Raw genomic sequence first — 20,291 nt, 5'->3', positions numbered from 1 at the left:
TACTGCATACTGTAGCAAGCCTTTTTATTTGAAAGCTACATAGCTGTTTGCCTATTTCTACAAGCTGAACCTGCCAATTCTTAAAAATTGTCTCATTAAAATGCTGTGTGGTGAAAAAATAAAGCAATACTAAATTCAAAACACAATAAGTTCAAAACACAAGTGTGTTTTTCCATGTCATATAACGGCTTTAGTGAATTTACTGTGGACAAGAATACATAGTATCAGTCTTCAGTCCAGTAACCAACCATTGTTTGAAAAGTACTTGAACGACCCTCATTCTGTCAATAGATAAAAATCAACTGTTGCGTTCCTCTTCATCAGACAGTGAAAGACTTAAAAAAAATGTAAAATAAAAAAACTCTTAAAATTTCCAAGAGGTTTTACCTGACATGTTTCAGCATTATCTCTGAAGAAGGCGAAAGATAATGCCGAAACGTGCCAGGCAAAACATCTTAGTAATGTTAAGATTTTAATTTTAAAAGGAATAAATTAAATGATTATACGTTTCAAAAATTGCAAATACATGTGTTCTTAACAATCAACAGAATGTTTTAAATATAGTCGTAGGTCTAGTTATCATTAAATGATATTACATGGGGGGTGACACTCACAGGAGGGTGTCATGTATATTGTCGCTACGGACAATGGTAAATACAGCACCTCCCGCTGTCCGTAATGAAAAACGGTCCAATACTTACACATTGTCCCTTTAAGTAAATAGGTGTCACGATGATGGAGGCTAGCTGCTAACGTTAGCCCCACCGAAACCATCTATTTTGAAATGTCTGTCCCAAACCAAGCCGACCAAACATTAATTTGAATATTAACGTTGAAATTGTGGAATTCACTCTGTTTCTGCCTAAAGCGTAAACAATGCATCACTATGCTGTGAAGCTAAATCGTAAAGGGATTAAAATACACAAAAATATTTTGTATCTTGTCTTTAAAGGTTGACGTTACAGATTAATAGTGGTGTAATGCATTCAATTTAAAATGCATATTGTGGCGGGGATTAGGACTCTGCCTCACACTCAGTAGGGCAAGTTAAGAGACTTTGAAGCTTTGAACATTGTGTTTTAGTCTTTGATGCTGTTAATGATGGACAGTTTTTGTGTTGACAAGTGAAGAGTAAAGACCTATACTAGAACGGCATCGTGTGTTTCTTCATCTTGACACGTCTGGGTCACCAAACATGACTAAAACAAGAAAAGACTAAATCACAAGGTTCAAACTTCAAAGTCTCTTTCAACTTGCCTACTGGGTGTGAGGCAGAGTCCTAATGCCCGCCACAATATTGTAATGTAACTGATCACTTTGAAAATGACAGTAATAAATAATTAATAATGCTTTGCAGTTTTGAAGTAACTTTCCCAACTCTGTTCATTCTAGATTCGGCTCTGGGTACAGTCCATCCACTGGCCACAGTACAAAAGCAGCTGTTCTGCAACTGTGTTTACCACAAAACACCACTAGAGGTCAGGCTTTAATATGAAAAGGACATTCAAACGTCAGGAAACGGTATTGGACATTTACTGGAGCCATCGTGGAAATTTGGAATCGGTGTTGGAAAACCGTTAAAGTGAGAATAGAACAGAATAGAATAGAATAGAATAGAATAGAATAGAATAGAATAGAATAGAATAGAATAGAATTACATGATCAGGGCTGATTGCGGTGGACAACAGGACAAGAGACAAGCGGAACAGTAGACTGCATACACGTTCCCGTTGATTTTTTTTTTCCCTGGATCTGTTGTCTGGACGTGAATGGGTGAAAGCCGCGGCTGCAACATCGGAAATGGGGGATTTCAAAATAATTCCTTGGTTGACATAAAAATGGTCTCGGGCGAGCAATGAAGTAGTAGATGGAATTACACTACATCGCTAATTGAAAGAGTGACGTGAATCATCTTTATGGAAAAAGGTTTAAACTGGGGGCATTTGTGGGGTTACCCAGTCAAATCTAGTCAGATATGGGCCTTCAGAAACCCTTGAATTCTGCTGCGCTTCCATCCTTTACTTTTACTCTGAAAACCTCATCCAGAAGTCGCTCACCGAGTTTAACCGCTAGCTTGCTTGCAGCGCAAGCGGCGTTTAGGGCTACAGTCAGCCTAGTCAGTGTGGCAATCGGTTAAGGGGGAAAGCGGGCTCTGTTTGGGGGAGGAGGAGTCCGCAAAAACCGGGAACTAAACGGGCTAAGCCTCGGCCCTTGTCCTGCGGGAATTCCCACCGCTCGTCTCCTGTTCTGACTGCAAGCCTTGGCGCCCTAATTGTGGGTTCAGATCTGCTCGGTAAGTAGCCGAATCCTCTCTCACCTTACCGCATCTGTGTCAGGGATTGCTTCGTTGTTCTCTCCTCTTTTTTTTAACCAGTTAAACTCCCCGCAACGACTCAGTCGGTTTTCGCGATGCGCCAAAATTGAGGCTGTTCCTTTAAATAACATCTGTTGTTTAACAAAAAAAAAAGGCTAATTAATCCTATTAGTGGCTGCATGTGATACCCGCACCGCGTCCGCCTTGCCCACATTATGCATGTAAAAATGGGGAAGCGTGATGCAGGGGATGGAGGTGATAGATGGAGTGCCTCTTTCATTCCCAATTATTTCAACGTTGCATACACGTAGCTCCCTGCCCAGGCACGCTGTTGCACCAGGCACCGTTGCCGATAACGCCGCAAGGCCTTGCGGCACACAAATAAGCGCACACAAAACAGCAGCTTCGGATGCGCAGGCTCGCCGGGAAGCCGCAACCGGCTGACAGCGCCTCTCCCACCGGCCTGTGTTGGCTCTGCTATCTCAGCCCATAAGGCCACTCGGGCGTTCAGGGGCGGACACGAGCAAGGCGTGGCACGCGTGTGGTATGACGCACATATGGGCGTGCCTCCCCGTCCTCCCTCGAAACCCCCTTGGACCCAGTTGTCATTGAAATGGTTTACACATGTGAACTGTCTTGCGATTTATTATAGATGCAGACTCTCAGTGTGACGTCAGCATTAGCAGTCAGTGGCATTTGGACTTAAACGGGTAAGGGGGACACCTGTAGGAGACCTGTAGATCGCAGAGCAGGTCAAAGTCCTGCAATCCTGTGCCTTAATCAAAACACTCATACGTTTGAATTTTGTCGTGAAGGTTCATTCTTTGCTTATGAAGAAATTAAGGATGAAGAGGAAGTGTTGGGAAAAGGCCTTATCATGCATTTGATAAAGAGTGAAAGGAATTTCCTGGATCTGGACCAAATATGTAACGGTTGCTTCCGAGCCCCAAGCCCCACCCATCTTAAAAAAATGTAAAAAATACAACTTCATGACATAAAACTTTCCTAGCGTGCACGTTAGTACCTTGGCACCTATCTCTTTTAGCTGCAAACTGAAAATGGCTAAATTAATCCAGGTCAGCTGACAACCAACACAATAACATAAATAGCAGCGTAACACTCGTAAATTGTTTGGTTGTATAAATTTCGGCTCCGATGACTTTGTTGTTGTTGTTGTTAAGGTACAAAATGACCTTATCATGCGTAATACAAGACTTTTGCATGTTCATTCTGCTGCATCCACATATATTGCATCTTTTGACACATTCAAACCGCCAATAAGGATCTCCCTCATTCCTTGGTTGTTGTCATTTCAGAATTACATTCAAAAAAAAAAAAAACGACCGAAATGGCATACGGCGAAGTGAAGTCACAGCTTATCAATCCTATACCTTTTTGTGACAAAAGTATTTGAACTTTATTAGTTTTATCAACACAAATGCTTAGAAAACAATGCTAAATTTGTTTCACAATAATTGTTGTATACACAAAACACTTTTTCCTTGGTTCATCCTTGGTTTGAACCACAAATTTGAATGGATGGATGAATGTTTCGTAAACGATGTTATGCAAGCAGCAATGCAGTCACACAGCAAAACATTTTGCTTCATGGTTAGAAATATATTGTTCGCAAAAATCTCATATTTAAGAATACTGTATATTAAATCATCTGGGCGGTACGGTGGAAGGTTGGTAAGCACATCTGCCTCACAGTTCAGTTCCAAGCTCGTTTTCCGCTCGCTCCAGCCTCCCTGTGTTGAGTTTGCATGTTCTCCCTGTGCCTGTGTGGGCTCTCCGGATTCCTCCCACATTCCAAAAACTTGCATTGAAGTTGTACTGGACACTCAAAATTGTCCTTAGGTGTGATTGGGTACATGAATGGTTCTTAGTCCCTGTGTGCTCTGCAAATGGCTGGCAACCACTTTAGGGTGACTCCCGCCTACTGCCCAAACACCACTGGGATAGGCACCAACAAGCCTGCGACCCTTGTGAGGATAAGCGGCTATAGAAAATGGATGGATGGATTCAATCACCAATGTGCCAAATGTAATTTATATACAGTGGGCCCTCAGGTTACAAGATGAATCCGTTTCGCAGTTGGGCTCGTAAGGCGAATTTGCTGTATGGCGGGTAATCCAAACCTATGTTAAATAGCTAATGCGTTTAGAACCCCATGTAAATACATCAAAATTGTACATACATATTAAAAATTGGTACCAAAATAGTACAGTAAGTGCTACGTATATAGAACATACATGTATACAATCCGAAAACATCATAAATGAAACATATAGAAAGGATTTATTTACCTTTGGCGCTTGTTATGCCCATATTCCCTAGTAAGGGTAGCCTAAGCTAGGCTAGCTTTGTATTTCTTGATTATCTCCAACTTTGTTTCCATATAAATCATTTTCTTACTTCTCTCTTTAACATTACTAACAATCTTGGGACCCAGGGGTAACCCATCCAAGTTTGAATTAAGCAGTAAAATGCACTATAAATACGGTTTTGTAATCAATCAGAATCGAACAAAGCTTTACCGTTCTGCCATTTTGAAATGAGTGAGGCCGACCAATAGCAGACCAGCATCTCTATGAGGAGACGTCGACCAATAGCAGACCAACATTGTAGTAACGCGTTGCATGGAAGCAGTTTGACGGCAATAGTAAATGAGTACAATTACTTAAAAACGCCAGGAGATGGAGGCAAAACAACACAAATACAGTCAATCCCCTAGGGTCATGACAGTTGTTTTTGTCGCAAAGCCGGTAAAATACCATAAAGAGGGGAGGAAAAAACTCAGAATTCCACATCGCAACATGAACAAAACATAAGCCAGGGACGTTGTAACACGGGGGTCCACTGTACATATATTTCCCTGTGGACAGTTTAAAATATCATGATATAGGCCCTTTTAGCAATGCTTCAAACTGACATGGTAGAGGAAGTATATAGCTAATATTCAAAAATCAGTTGACGGGCCATTTTGTGTGTGGTTGCGTGCCACTGCGGCATCGGGGCTGTCGATTATGTGGAATGATGCTTTATGACCCGGAATGACTTTCATTCCATATCTTGAATTTCTTTGATTTCTGAATGTGTTTGAGACCATTTAAATTTGAAGGTGTTCCCAAATCTTTGACTGATGCTGTACATTTTTTTTCAGACAGGTTTGACTTTGTTTTTCTTTCTTTTTTTTTAAGTTTACCAAGTGACTTACTGAAGGAAAATTACTTGAGGCAGTTCCACATTATGAAGCAAGCCACAGTTTGTATGCATTATGGAGTAAGAGAAGGCTCCTTCTGATGGTTAAAAGCACAGACCAGTCCAGTGTCCCATGAAAGGAATGAAAACACTTGACATTTCAAGAAAGTCTTTGTACTGTTTAAAAAAAAAATAAAAGTGTAGTTTTGGTTAAAAAGGGAGGTTGAAAATATCAATCCAGTATTTCACACTGGGCCAACATTTCTCCAACTCGGTCCATCGGAGGTGATGTGTAATAATTCGGGCAGACAGGAATCCCCGTGCTGCTGTAAAGTGGGGCATAACCCAGCCCCAGTAGTGTTAAGAGACAACTGGAGTATAAAAATCCCCGCTGCCCTACTTTTTTAGTTCCAAGTCTGCTCGACGATTCTGCCTGCCCTGGCGAGCCTGCTCCTCTCGAGGCGACCGGCATTGCAAAGCTGTGTTAAATGACAATTAAGCAGCAAGGTCACTGGACTGGCGGGGGATTGTTGCTTTGCTCATGCAGAAATGAAAATATTTCGGGAATGGTCCATTTACTGGTTGAGATGTTTGATGACACTTTTTTCAGACCTATACAAGTGTAAATACTCAACTCATACTGTAACTAGTCAATGGTACCAATACCAAGTATCTATACTATTGATATACAACATGCACCCCCCCAAAACAGACAAATTTATGAAAAAAAACATATACTCATTCCAATATAGCATTTTCCAATCTTTGATTCTTCTTCTTCCAATCTTCTAATTTGTGATTGCAATACTGCTTCAAAAGACCTTAGATGCTAGTATCGCCTGCCCCCTCACTTTGATTTTGGGGGTTTCCAGATACAATGCGATATAAGCGGGAATTATACATGCTTTTATTTATTTGTTTGGTTTGAAATGTCAGAAGAGATGTTCAAGTGATAATATTAAAAAAAAATAGTCAGCAGCAAACACAGTTGTGAAAAAACATGACCCATTTACAGTAATTGATAGAAGAGCAAGCGCGGGCACTGGAATGAAATGCTTGTTTGTGATTGGTCATGTCAGAAATTTTGGATGAACATTGATATACAGTAATCCCATACTGTTTATTTATATATATTTTTGTTCTATTTATAAATATTGCAGCAGGACACGTCTTACTGATACCATGAAATAAGGCGACGCATCAGCCCGATAGTGTTTTTTCGTATCGATACTCACCCATCCCTACTTTAGAGCATGGGGAAATCATTCCTTCACATTAGATTAGAATTTAAAAATCATTTCCTATTATAGGAAATGTCTACTCACTTTTAGGAATAACCTGACAGTCCGACTGATTATAGTCAACTTTATTTGGCAGTTTGAAGAATAACATTGTTTTTTAGAAATTTCTGTTGGTTGGTAATACATCTCTTTACCCCTGGGTGTCTGGGGATTTTTCACTAGCCGGACCTTATTGAAAGAGTCATAACATCGTCAAATATAAATATATATTTGCTTTCAACCCCTCAATTCAGTGGCATCAGCTCTATCCATACAAATATATATATATATATATATATATATATATATATATATATATAGCATTATGGAAGTCCACATAGTAGTATGGTTTTGAGGTGGCCAACGCAATAATTGATATTGCACCCTGGTTGCAAGTTGCCGTTGAAAGGATTCATACAAAAATCGGGGGAAATGCATGATAAAACATCAAGTTTTTAATATCTCCTCCTTCCTGCGAGCAATTAGAAGGAATGGCAGCATGGTGTATTATAAGAGGTCATGTTTTGACAATCAATGCAATATTTGAGCCTCTTTGTGTTTTTTGTATGCTTTTCCTTTGATCTTAAACATCAAATACATCGAAAAGGGGGTTAAAACTGTCGTAACATTAGGGAACTATTTAAATTATCAAAATTCTGCTGGTGCTTTGGAACACTCTGCATCTTTTTGTTTGTTTGAAAAACAAAGATGATTTTTTTTTCTTTGGCGGGGGCGGTTAAGGTTTGCTATTTTGACATTTTGACCAACTTGATTTAGGGTAAAAAAAAAATTAACACTATTGTTTACATTTTCATTTAACTTTTTAAGGTATGCTGATGACCCTGCAAGCTCCTAATGTTTGTGGTCTAACATTCTATTCATCCATTATCTTAATAGCTTATCCTCATGAGGGTCGCAGGCGCGCTGCATCCCATTCAGATGTCTTTGGGCAGTAGATGTGGTACACCCTAAACTGGTTGCCAGTCAAATGGCTGCCGATCATTTATCCAGTAAACCAGTCCTTCTCAAATAGAAGGGTTTGGCCCCTCTTGGGTGGGACTCGAGGCGATGCCAGGCGGATGACCCCAGGGAAAAGGCTTCGTTTTTGGCAATTAAATAAAAATTGGCCTTTTTTTTTTAGGCACTTTGACGCACCTCTTGTTTTTTTTTCTGTTTGAGACAAACGTATAACCTGTCTAAACATTGTAAAAAGTAGTAACATTTGTTAAAGTTTATTTATGTTGCTTTTTTACTTCTGTGAATTTTAAAAAGGATACAGTTTTAAGTGTACTCTTTCATAGATGGGGTGGGGTATGCAATTTGTATAGATAATAATCTTATTATTTTATAATAATTCTCAACATACAATTGAGAATCACCGCAGAATGCTCCACAATGTTGTGTGGATCCATGTTCTTGTGCTGTGGAGCTATGTTGCATATTCTGCGTTCTTTAAATATTGTTTTAGAATTTTAAAAAGCTGAGTGGGTCCAAATACAGGCGTCCTCCATGCATTTGTATAAATAATTGCTCTCGGACATTGTTGGCAAAAATGCACTTTACATATAATAGACTTAATGAAGGTGCATACTTGGTTGCATCTTTGATTATTTTGACTTTTCCACTCCTGCAAGCACAGTGGTTGACCTCCAAGGCAGTTTGACGCCAGCTTTGGGAATCAAACATCTGCTCTCACAAACCCATGGCCGATGTGGCACTTCCTGTGACAGCAACTCATTTACGTATGGTTAACGGTTCACGCTGGTTCCGCGGCTCCTCCGGTGGTCGTAATAGGTCAAAGCAGGTCACCGTCTGACGTTTTTATACCTATCACTTTCTCTTTCTCTCTTTGTATCCGTATGTCTCCCATGTGGAAAAGTTGTTCCTCCTCTTCTCAGGAAATTCCTGTTCTTCCCAGGGGTGAGGCTGAACTAGAGGGTGTGAAGGAAGAGCAGATATCAAGTATGGAGAGATACATTCAAAGGCTTATTTTCCATTTTCAGGGGTTTTCCTTTTGACACATGATGTTAAGAAAACTTGATTTTCAATTTTATATAAAGGCAATGTGATATAAGGTAGCACAGATTTTTCCCCATGTCTTTTTTGAACAAAGAGTACACAAAACAAATCAACCCAAGTTGTAAAAAAAAACATGAAAACAGAAGAATGGCAAGAATTTTTGTCTGATACAACTGTGCCTGTTGCATAAAATTAGCTGACTAGCTTAAGGTGAAATTCTGCTCGGTAGAGATTTGACTTGCATTAAAATAATGAGCAAAGAATGAAATTATTTAAAGTATACGCTCTATACCCAATTCCAATGAAGTTGGGACATTGAGTAAACTGTTAATAAAAACAAAAAAAACGATTTGCAAAAATTCTTCAACCTATATTCAATTGGATACAACACAAAGACAAAATACTGTTTAAACTGTTAAATCTTATTGTTTTTGCAAGTATTCAATTGTTATGAAGTTGATTATTGCAACAGGTGAGTTTGGGACATGGCCATGTTCACCACTATGTTACATCACCTTTCCGTCTGACAACACTCAATAAGCGTTTGGCAAATGAGGACACCAAACGTTAACGCTTTGTAGGTGGAATTCTTTCCCATTCCTACTTGTTGTACCATTTCAGTTGTTCAAGAGTCTGGGATCTCTGTTGTTGGATTTTGCGCTTCATAATACGACACACACTCTGAATGAAAGAGAGGTCTGGACTGCAGGCATCACATTCGAGTACCTTCGCTCTTTTACTATAAAGCCTGACTGTTGTAACATATGCACAAAACAAGGACGTCTCTGAGAAAAATGTTGCTTGGATGGCAGGATGTGTTGCTCCAAAACCTCAATGTACCTTTTAGCACTGATGTTGCCATCGGACCATAGCACACTTTTCCCCTTTGCATCTGTCCATATCAAATGAGTTCGGGCCCAGAGAAGGGGCCGGCGTTTCTGGCTGTTGTCGATGTATTGCTTTCACTTTGCATGATGTAGTCGTAACTTATACTTGTGGTTGTAGCAACAAAGTGTTTAGTGACTGTGTCGCTGAGCCCATGCAGTAATATCCTTTATGATTATGTCATTTTTGACATAAGTTGAATCGTTAAAGGTCATTTGAAAATTATTGCATTCAGTTTTTTTTTTTCCTGGAAAACATGAAGCACTCCGACCCTCATGACCAGAACCTGACACATGATATAAAATAATCACAGTATTCAAGCTAAACTTGCCAACTGCCTATCAGGCCTATTTGGCCTGTGGGACTCTAAAGGCAGCTGACAGGACTGGCTAAATGGTGTGCGTCTTCGCCGGTCGCCGAAGCAAAAACTCAGGTGTTGGTAGAGTTCGGTGAGGCTATGGAAAACGACTTCCCGACGGCTTTGAAGAAGTTCGGATCCACCACCTGGTGTCTCAGGGCGGGAAAGCAGTGCACTGTCACCACTGTTTACAGTGGGGATGGGGCACTGCTGACCTCAACTCGGGACGCCGTGAACCGGTGGACAGAATTCTTCGAACACCTCCTCAATTCCACCAACACATCTTCCTCTGAAGAAGCAGAGTCGGGGGGTTCTGAGGTGGGCTCTCCCATTTCTGGGGCTGAAGTAACCGAGGTGGTAAAAAAAAACTCCTTGGTGGAAAAGCCCCGGGGGTGGATGAGATCTGCCCGGAGTTTCTAAAGGTTCTGGATGTTTTAGAGCTGTCCTTGCTGACAGGCCTCTGCAACATTGCGTGGACATCGGGGACAGCACCTCTGGATTCCCAGACTGCGATGGTGGTTCCCCTCTTTGAGAAGGGGTACCGGAGGGTGTGTTCCAACTACAGAAGCATCACACTCCTGAGCCTCCATGGTAAGGTCTACTCAGGGGTGCTGGAGAGGAGGGTCCGTTAGAAAGTCGAACCTCAGATTCAGGGGGAGCACTGTGGTTTTTGTCCTGGCCATGGAACAGTGGACCAGCGCTACACCCTCGGCAGGATCCTCTAGGGTACATGGGAATTCACCCATCCATTCTACAGTACATGTGTTTTGTGGACTTGAGGAAGGCGTTCGACCGTGTCCCTCGGGGAGTTTTGTGGGGGTTGCTTCGAGAGTAAGGGGTACTGAACGCCTTGATACGGGCTGTTTGGTCCCTGTACCAGCGATGTCAGTGTTTGGTCCGCATTGCCGGCAGTAAGTCGAACCCATTTCCGGTGGCGGTTGGAGTCTGCCAAGGCTGGAGTGGAGTGCCCTTTCCTGGTCGGGGATGAGGTCCTGCACCAAGTGGAGGAGTTCAAGTATCTTGGGATCTTGTTCACAAGTGAGGGTAGGATGGAACGGGAGATCGACAGCCGGTCATCCGGGAGGGACTCAGTGTTGAGCCTCTGCTCCTCCGCATTGAGAGGAGCCAGTGGAGGTAGTTCGGGCATCTGGTTAGAATGTCTCCCAGAAGCCTCCCTGGTGAGGTCTTCCAGGCATATCCCACTAGGATGAGGCCCCGGGACGACCCAGGACACGCTGGAGACACTAAGTCTTGACTTCCTTACTGAGGCTGCTGCCCCTGCAACCCGACCCCGGATAACCGGAGGATAACGGATGCATGTATGTATGTGTGTACATATATATAAATATATATATATATATATATATATATATATATATATATATATATATATATATATATATATATATATATATATATATATATATATGTGTGTTTATTTATGCTCATTACAAGCAGCATCACATTTTACTTTTTACTGTATTCATTACACGTATGACCAGTATGGCTCGTAAGGACCAAATAATCCAAGCTTTTTCACAGGCATTGATGACTGTAGACAGCAATAGATGTCACAGATCCATTTCCAGTGGGCTAGCAGTGAATGAACTAACCAGCTCCAACTAGAATAATCATTACACATCTATAGTTTCTTATGGCTTCTTTTAAGATGAAATTCAGTGTGGTAGTGAAATGCAGGCTTAGAGCCTCAACAGCACACAAGAAGACGGGATAGTGTGTTGTTATTGTACACATGCAAGGTCATGCTTTTTTTCTGCTTTACACATGCTTGCCATAACAGCTGCAGTTTGTGCCTTTTAGAACTTGTGTAATTGTTCCTTGCACTTCAAAAGAATTGTGTGCATGTGTGTGTGTACTTGCATATGCAGCATTAATTTTTGTTGCTTATTGTTGAAACGACTTAGCCTTTATTTGTGTGTATGCGCATGACACACAAGAACCACATTGATTGAGTATCCAGATGAGGTCCTTTTTTTTTCTTTCCTCTTGTCACCAAACCAAGCAGTTACTTTGCTTCTTATGTTGTTTGCACCATCATTTTAAAAGTCAAATATGAAGCTATTTATGTTTGTGAGATTCTATACCATGCACGATCAAATTGTATTCTTTCAGGGGCCAGAGATGAGGAGTATTATTTTGTTGTCAGTCTTAAAGAAATTCCACTCATCCTGCCATACCGTTGTTTATATTCCACCGCTGGGCCTCCATCTCAAAGGTTGCCATCGGTGTTGACCTTGTTGCATCTTGTGTTGATGGTGGGTAAAGACATGCTGAGGGGTTTGGTGGACATTTCAAGACTGAATCTAATTCCAGACAGATGGAACAACGTTCTGGCTGCTTCCACTCTTTGGAAAATTGGGTCTCATTTCTTCTCTTTTTTTTATTTTTTCCTCACTGTGTTTTTCCTCTCTGCTGTAGCCAAGCCTACCCCTCTCTCTGTCTTCCTCCCTCTCTCTCTCACTCTCTTTTTGTCGGAGTAGATGACTTTCGGCCCGTATGGAGAACCAGGGGCAGGTTGTACAGCTGGGAATCAGGCCGCTTTCAGATTATACCCACTGGAGCCTGTTTAAAAGAACTTAAACATAATTTACATCTTTCTTAAGTATTTAAGATCCAATCAAAATTGTTTTTATCTTTCAAAGCCAATTGATCCGGATCACCAGTGTTAGCTGCCAAAGTTATTGTCAACATTGTTGGTGAGCTAACCCACCACTCAGAAGTCATTTTCCACAAACTGTTTTTACACGTTTTGTCCCACCAACATGTCCTTAAAAAGCTAACTTCAATTGTTCAGTGAAAAAATTGAAAGTGTTAGCTTTACAAAATGTTTAGAAATTAGATGTTTAAGTGACAGCACTCATGGATGGATAGATCGATAGATGGATGCATTGATCGATCAGTGCTCATTTTACCTGTTGGGTCCCTGGGACTCGCATTACTAAAAAGCTATTTGTCCAACAGAAATGTTTGGAGTGCCAAAAATTGTGCAATAAAAAGGAAAAAGTAAGTCTACGGTAATAAAATATATAGTATTTTAATTAAATTTATTAAAATAATAGAATGAACTTACATGCAGCATTATCTTCTTCATATCGCAACCACTGATATAACTTTTGGTAGAAAAGATAATTTTTTACTTGTGTTCATTTATTTAGCTTCAACATGTCTGTTTTTTTCCTCTTCTCTATCTTCCAAAGTGTTTCGTTTTCACTTTTTACTTTCTGGTTCATTGTTACCTGATTGTGTAATACTTGACTTGTCACTGATACAAAAAAAATGCAGATTTGATGTTGTTTTGGGCCTAAAGATTGCACGAGAATGAGACGTGACCTGCAAGATCAAAACAAATATGGCGGACAAACTTGTAAAGAATGTTCCTAAGTGGTCGAGAGTTTTGCTGAAAAAAAGAGTAACTGGATGATGTTTAATATTTTGATGTAAAAAACAACTAGGGGTGGAAATCTTTGACTCTCACAATTCGATTCAGATTTTGGGGTCCCCAATTCAATTCATAATCATTTTTCTATTCAAAATGATTTTCGATTCAAAATGATTCGATTCAGTTAAATCAAAAATGATTTCTGCTTCAATCTATCGATTTGGTAAGAATCATCTAACAACTTGAGTCTGCTTTACAAGACAGTATAACAAAGGGAAACAGTGTTGTTGTTTTTTTTTTTTAATTTTCTGAGAACACACCTCCTCCTCTCTTTGAATCTAGCTATAAATTGTATTGCTTTTATAATATAAAATAAAGTGAAACAAATATTTTAAAAGTTAGCATAAGATACATTGTCATTTAAAAGGAAATTGCAGAACCAATATTTTATGTGAATAACTGTTTGCCCAAATTAAAAATATGAATTTTTCTCGGTACATTTATGACAAAAGAGATATGAAAATAAACTTTTTCAAGTAAGCAACTAAATTTTGTGTGCAAAACATGAAACGTGCCAGTTTTTCTCATATATGAGCATATCGGGAGCAATATCAGCCACAATTGTAACATATTTATTTTGAATGTATGTGTGTGGTAATTAATTTGGAGTTTGCATACCTTGTTGTGTATTTTATTTTGTTCTCTTTTATTTTGTTGACATGCTGAAGTTTTGTGTTGTGTTATGGACCGTTTGTTTTCTGTTCTCTACGAATATTTGTTCCTGGTTAGCTTATTTAATTCACCTGCACATGCGAGAGAGAAAAGTACAATGTACAGTATATACATATACAGTGGATCCCAGCCATCTGATATGAATCCGTTCCGGAGTTGGGATCGTAAGGCGAAATCGTCGTCTGGCGGGCAATAGAAACTTATGGTAATTAGCTAATGTGTTCAAAACCCCATGTAAAAACAACAAAATTGTATATACATATTAAAAATTAGTAACAAAATAGCATAGTAAATACCACTTATATTACATATACATGTATATGTCATTAAAAACATCAGAAATAAAAAAATATATAAGAAAAATGAAATTGTATTGACCTTTGGAGTGACGTGACTTGAGCGGCAATTTTTCCTAGCAAGGGTAACAATGCGCGTGCCTTCTTCGTATTTCTTGATTATTTCCAGATTCTTTTCTATCGTAATCATTGTCTTACTTCTCCCTTTAACATCCCTAGCAACCTTGGGACCCATAGCTAACCAATTAAAGTTTGAATTAAGCACTAAAATGCACAATAAATATGATACCATAAGCACTCACACAAGATCAAGACTCTAGGGTAAAATGCTGTTACAAGAGAATGAAAAAACTTCGTATTCCACTCCATAACGTGAAAAAAACGTAATCTCGGGACTCCGTTATACGGGGTCCACTGTATAATGTATGTAGATTGTGGGGGATTGGCCGCTATCCCTGTTGTTGTGGATCTTATATTAGTTATAATTTATTATTACGAAACGTTGCACTCACATTCGTGCGTCACACAAGTTTACAGAATGTGACAAGACTGCTTTCAATTAGGCGTTTGAATTTCCCTCGTTGTTTATTATTGTGTGTAGTGCGACCATGCATGACTTTTGGGCTGTGTGAACGCGCTGCATGACTACTTATTCCACAAAGCGCCTCTGATGTAGTACAGAAGCGGACAGCCAAAAAAAAATGTATCCGTTTTTGTTTTTTGTTTTTTCAATATTGATATTTTGACGTTTTAAATCGATTTAAATCATAGTTAATGAGAATCAATATAATGTGGCAAAATCCCTGGCAAAAATTACATCTTGGATGCAGTGAAGCAGGCAAATGCGAGCACAGATGGATGGATGGATGGATTTTTCACTTTCATATCATTCTGCCTGATTACAAGAAATGTAATCCATTTTAATTAATTATACATAAATTACGATACAATATACAAACTTTTATTTAAGCTTGATTTATTCAAAAACATTCAGTGGAATATTATTCAATATTCAGACAACAATAGTGTGCACTGATTTTAAATCAGTTTTAATGAAAACATAGTAATAGTTGAGCCCAAAAAAGCTGTTCAGTGCTTGTGAATTTCTTGCTTACATGCCACAATTAACTCTTTCAGTGCCATGGACGAGAATTCACATCTTTTATAATAACAATAATAAAATTCTCGTCAAATACGTTTTTTTATGGAGGGTAGCAGACACCCTTGACTATTGCTTACCCAATATAAGCTGATTGAGCACTGTAGTGATAATTGTGACCATTGCATAGCAGTGTTTCCACACATATAATATAGGCATTACCTACATGCAGTTCAAAGTAAGGAATGGTAATCAACCTTTCATATGTTACTACCCATATTTAAATAGACATAGCCACACAATATTCTGTGGGCCTTGAAAGATGAATGTAAATATACTGGCCCTCTAGTCTAGAGGTTTCCTTTTCCGATAACGCTTGGCACTGAAAGAGTTAAGTCAGTAACTATTGTAAACCTGTCCTGCAAAACCTCAAGCTCTCGATTTAACACACTCATTTAAAGTCATGAACTAATCAAATGAATTTGATTTATTGCGCAGTCCTACTTTATGCTGTTTACCTGTAAGTCATTTTACTCCATTAAATCCAGACTGAAGGATTTTAAACCTTTGGCTTCTGGTCATCCATAAGCTAAAAAGTAGCCTAGCATATGTGCACATACATTAGCACTCTACCTTTCCAGTATCCACAGCTACAATTCAAGATTTCTAAAACATTTGTTGAGCAAATGCAGATAGCCGGTTTGCAACATCACTAGTCGGCAACAAGTTGCATTGTTCGGTTTGAACATTGCCTTTGTCAGCGTATTTATTCGTTAAACGCTGTCAGTATTAAAGCTGTCCAACCTTATGCGCCTTCCAAAACTTGAGATGAGCCAAGAAGAGCATCTGCAGGTCCACGTGTCTCTCCAAAGAAATATTTTAATCCTAGCCTCATAGTTTGCCTTTTGAGTGTTTAAACGATATATAAAAGTTGCTGAGCCAGAACAGAAGGCCTGAGGTGTTGTTTTAGCATGTGCGTGAGTGGAACAGTGGATGTGTTCTCTGGCCGTATACCTTTCGGGTTCCGCAACACATGCCTGTGCACGTGAACTAGCTCCAAAACAAACCGTGGTGAGCTCTTGATGCTAGAGGAGACGGAAAGTGTGTGTCGGTAGTGTCTCACTAAGTCATAGGAAGTTCTTATGTGGCTAGAGCACCACCTTGCTTTCGTATACACAGGCCACAAAGTGCTGGAATGACTGCTGTGTTAAACCTATCCAATAATCATTCATCAGAATCATGTTAATGTTACATAGACATGCAATATTGAGCATGTGTTTTGTGGTAATTCATGCTATGCTAAGTTAAATTGCTAAACAAAGTTAGCTGGACAGTCTTCAAATGGCACAATTCAAAAAGACAATTTAATTCAGTGAAAGAGACAGATACTTTGCTTCCTTAAAAGAGTGAAGCTTTAGCTCACATGTGTCAAATTGAAGGCTCTGGGGCCCAATCCGGCCCACTACATTATTTTATGTGGCCCGTAGAGTGCTGATTTGACTTCGAGTTTCTGGCTAAAATGCCAAAGTTGCAAGTTGTCTTCAACTTTTAAAAATATTGTGGGGGGAACAACCTTTTTTTGTATTCCTAATCTCTCTTTTGAAGAGTTTTTGCCAGCCTCTGATTTCAAAACTTGGTAAATGTGTGATGAACACACTTAAAATTGATTTGACTTCACTGTCATACCAGGCCTTTGACAGAATCTGTGACCATAATGTGACCCCTGATAAAGCTGAGTTTAACATGCGTGCAATAGCTTGTTCAGTGCCAGTTTACTTAAAACGAATCAAACTATAATTTGCACTTTGTAAAAGGCATAAAACAGCCAGAGGTGGGCAACATATTTTTTTACTGATCCGACAGTGCCCTGCCCCCCTTCCGTCATCGTTGACAACAGCCTGCCCGTCGACAATTTCCATCGCCACCCCTCACCCCCCCACTCACCTCAGTCGTCGCTCACGTCGTGGCTGCCCACCACTGAAAACAGCCACTCACACATTTACATAAAGCTTTCTTTTCAGCCTTTTTATTTTAAAGTTAGGCTGGGCGGTATGTCCCAAGAATAAAATCCCAATTTGTTGTTGTTGTCTTTTCATCTCACAGGCCAATTGATGATTGAGTCTTGAAATTCATGTTTCACTTTTGCCAGAACAGAGAGCTATTTTGTCCCATCGAAAGCCACTGTAGCATCCACGGTGGCTTTGGATGTCTAGCTAACATTAGCTTAAATTCAGATTGTTTGTCTGAAAAGTAATGTGAGGTGATTATTTAGAACTTGTTGGAACTAGAGCCAGTCTGACGGTGTTTAGCTGAGTCAGATCCCATGTCATCATCTGCACTCTCATTAAATCATTATCTCCATAACTCACTCTATTTGTGTTCTAGATCCAGTAGCAATATACTTAGGGGACACAGCAAGAAAGATAAACACATTTAATATGAATTCCATCTCTATTTGTTCCCACTTTTGTCTTCTGTCCTGGGTAGGCTCTGTCCCAAATGTAGTTTGTGGCTCACGTGGACCCGAATGGAATATCATCCTGCGAGATGAAATATTCGGCTTGGGTGTCACTAAAAATCCACCCTCAAACCACTTTCATGCACTTGGAAGCTGGAACAGAGCAGCCTAATGGGACCATTTTGTGGGTGAAGATTTTCCATATGGCCTCTACAAAAGAGCAAGAACATGTTTCATTTTCAGCTCATGCAAGGTGGGACAACCAGTGGCCCCCAGGCCCAATACGACCGTCATACAGAAGACAATGAATAGTTCGATTATTACATAGTCTCATGTTTTATGGTGAGTGAACCAACCTGATACGGTCCGGGGTCAAATATATACTTTCAGCCCAACATGGCAAAAAAGTATAAAGAACCATGGGTTAAATGTAAGGCCACCATGATGGAAATGCATCCCAGAATGGAACTGTGCATATGTATGTAAGTGTGTGTGTGTGTGTGTGTGTGCATTCCACGTCACATCATGAAACGTAAATCAGGAAAGTTTTATATATATATATATATATATATATATATATATATATATATATATATATATATATATATATATATATATATATATATATATATATATATATATATATATATATATATAATGCATTAAACAGCTTTTTTGTGTTTTGGCCAAGCGTTTCTTCAACACGTACATAGCCAGACACATAAAAGAGGTCCCTTACTCGACCCTCACTTGATTGTTCAATTATGAAAAATTTTGAATTGTTGTAGGGAATTGCTGAAATGATATTGAATAGCGAGTGGAAGTATTGCAATACATTGACTTATTGATACTTGTATGCGCTCTTAAAAGGTAGAGGACATCTGCAGGCCCTGGGTTTCATTTCTGTGGTCTTCAGCTGCCTCCAGACTAAACTGTCTCCTCGCTGGCTTAAATAAGGTGTGTATAGCTGCTGCCTGGAGAGGCAGTGTCTACCACCTCTGTGCTCAAGCTTCTCAGTTACACGCAACACTCGCACACACAAACACGTACACACTCATCCACTGTGTGCATCCCCCAGGCTGAATGCAACTCATATTTCCCACTTATGTGCTGGTCAGTGAACATCCCCACCCCCAGACAAATGACTCCTTAGATCCAGAAAGTCGTCAGTTCTCTGCAGTTGCGTCACTTTAGTTTTGCAGATGAAACTTTTCCTCAATATTTTTGCTTCCTCTGTGGATCTTTTGCCTTGATATGAAAGCCATGTCCACTTAAACACATATATTTTAAGGAAAACTAGACATCTCAGATATGTGCACTTTTATGTGCACTTTTAGTCAGTCATTCTCAATTATTTTTTTGCAAAGGAAAGAGAAAACCTTTTGCGCCCCCCCTACTTGTCGCGCCGACTATTAATAAGATTATCAATACAAATTTTATGAGTATACCTGAACTAATATCCTTGTTTACATTAACAAAATGAAAAAAGCAATATAAATCAACTTTCAGCAACTGTTACCTACTATTTAGCGTTTATACAGGTTAGTCTAAAACAGACCAAGTGCATCAAAGTGCCTGAAATTTAAAAGAAGTAATTTAGCCTGCAAACATATCTAATCACATCCAAATGAAAGTTTGAAAAAAAAAAAAAAAAAAAAAAAAATATATATATATATATATATATATATATATATATATATATATATGTAAGATGTTGACAGTCAATGATGAGACCTCACAATGCATTCTTCAAATAATGAAACAAACATTACTCCGACAAAGTTCAACAAATCAAGTAGTTCTCTAAATAGCCTGAGAACATCTCCATATTAAATGTATAAATGCTGTTGAAATGTAACAAGAAAGCAGACATCCAGAAATTTGTCATAAATGTCATTTGACCATCCCAAAATAAGTGCAAATATGCGACTTTAAGCAGATTTGTTGAGGCATTACCCAATACTCCTAAATGCTTTCTTGTAACTGTGACTCATGTTTTTTTTCAATAAGGCATTGTGAAAGTGTCACAATCACAGGGCTAAGACTGAAACTAGTCTCTTAAAAGAAACCATGAAGCACAATCAGTTGACATATGTCGTTGACTTATATGTAGCATTGATCATTCAGTCAAAAATCTGTGGAAACCTGCTGAAAATGATTTTAGGCAGTCCTTGTGTGTTGTGTAATAGCAGTCTATGTTGCTGACTGGTTAATCTGACAGATTTTCTCCCCTCCGTTCGTATAAG

At 39.3% G+C, this 20,291-nt stretch overlaps 1 protein-coding gene across 2 annotated transcripts in view; it reads left to right on the top strand.

Moving 5' to 3' along the window:
• The first annotated feature begins 2,132 nt into the window (after positions 1-2,132).
• LOC148423168 (ras-associated and pleckstrin homology domains-containing protein 1-like) overlaps positions 2,133-20,291 on the top strand; it is a 78,046-nt gene continuing 59,887 nt past the window's right edge. For both annotated transcript variants that reach the window (XM_088416074.1, XM_088416073.1), the window contains exon 1: positions 2,133-2,293. The gene's annotated coding sequence lies outside the window, so the exon portion shown is untranslated. The remainder of the gene's footprint in view (positions 2,294-20,291) is intronic.

The sequence above is a fragment of the Hippichthys cyanospilos genome, chromosome 5, assembly GCF_059441005.1.
Source record: "Hippichthys cyanospilos isolate Australia breed blue-spotted pipefish chromosome 5, RoL_Hcya_1.0, whole genome shotgun sequence".
Classification (NCBI taxonomy): Eukaryota; Metazoa; Chordata; class Actinopteri; order Syngnathiformes; family Syngnathidae; genus Hippichthys; species Hippichthys cyanospilos.
The sequence above is the reverse complement of the archived record's forward strand: the minus strand, read 5'-3'. Positions and strand labels throughout refer to the sequence as shown.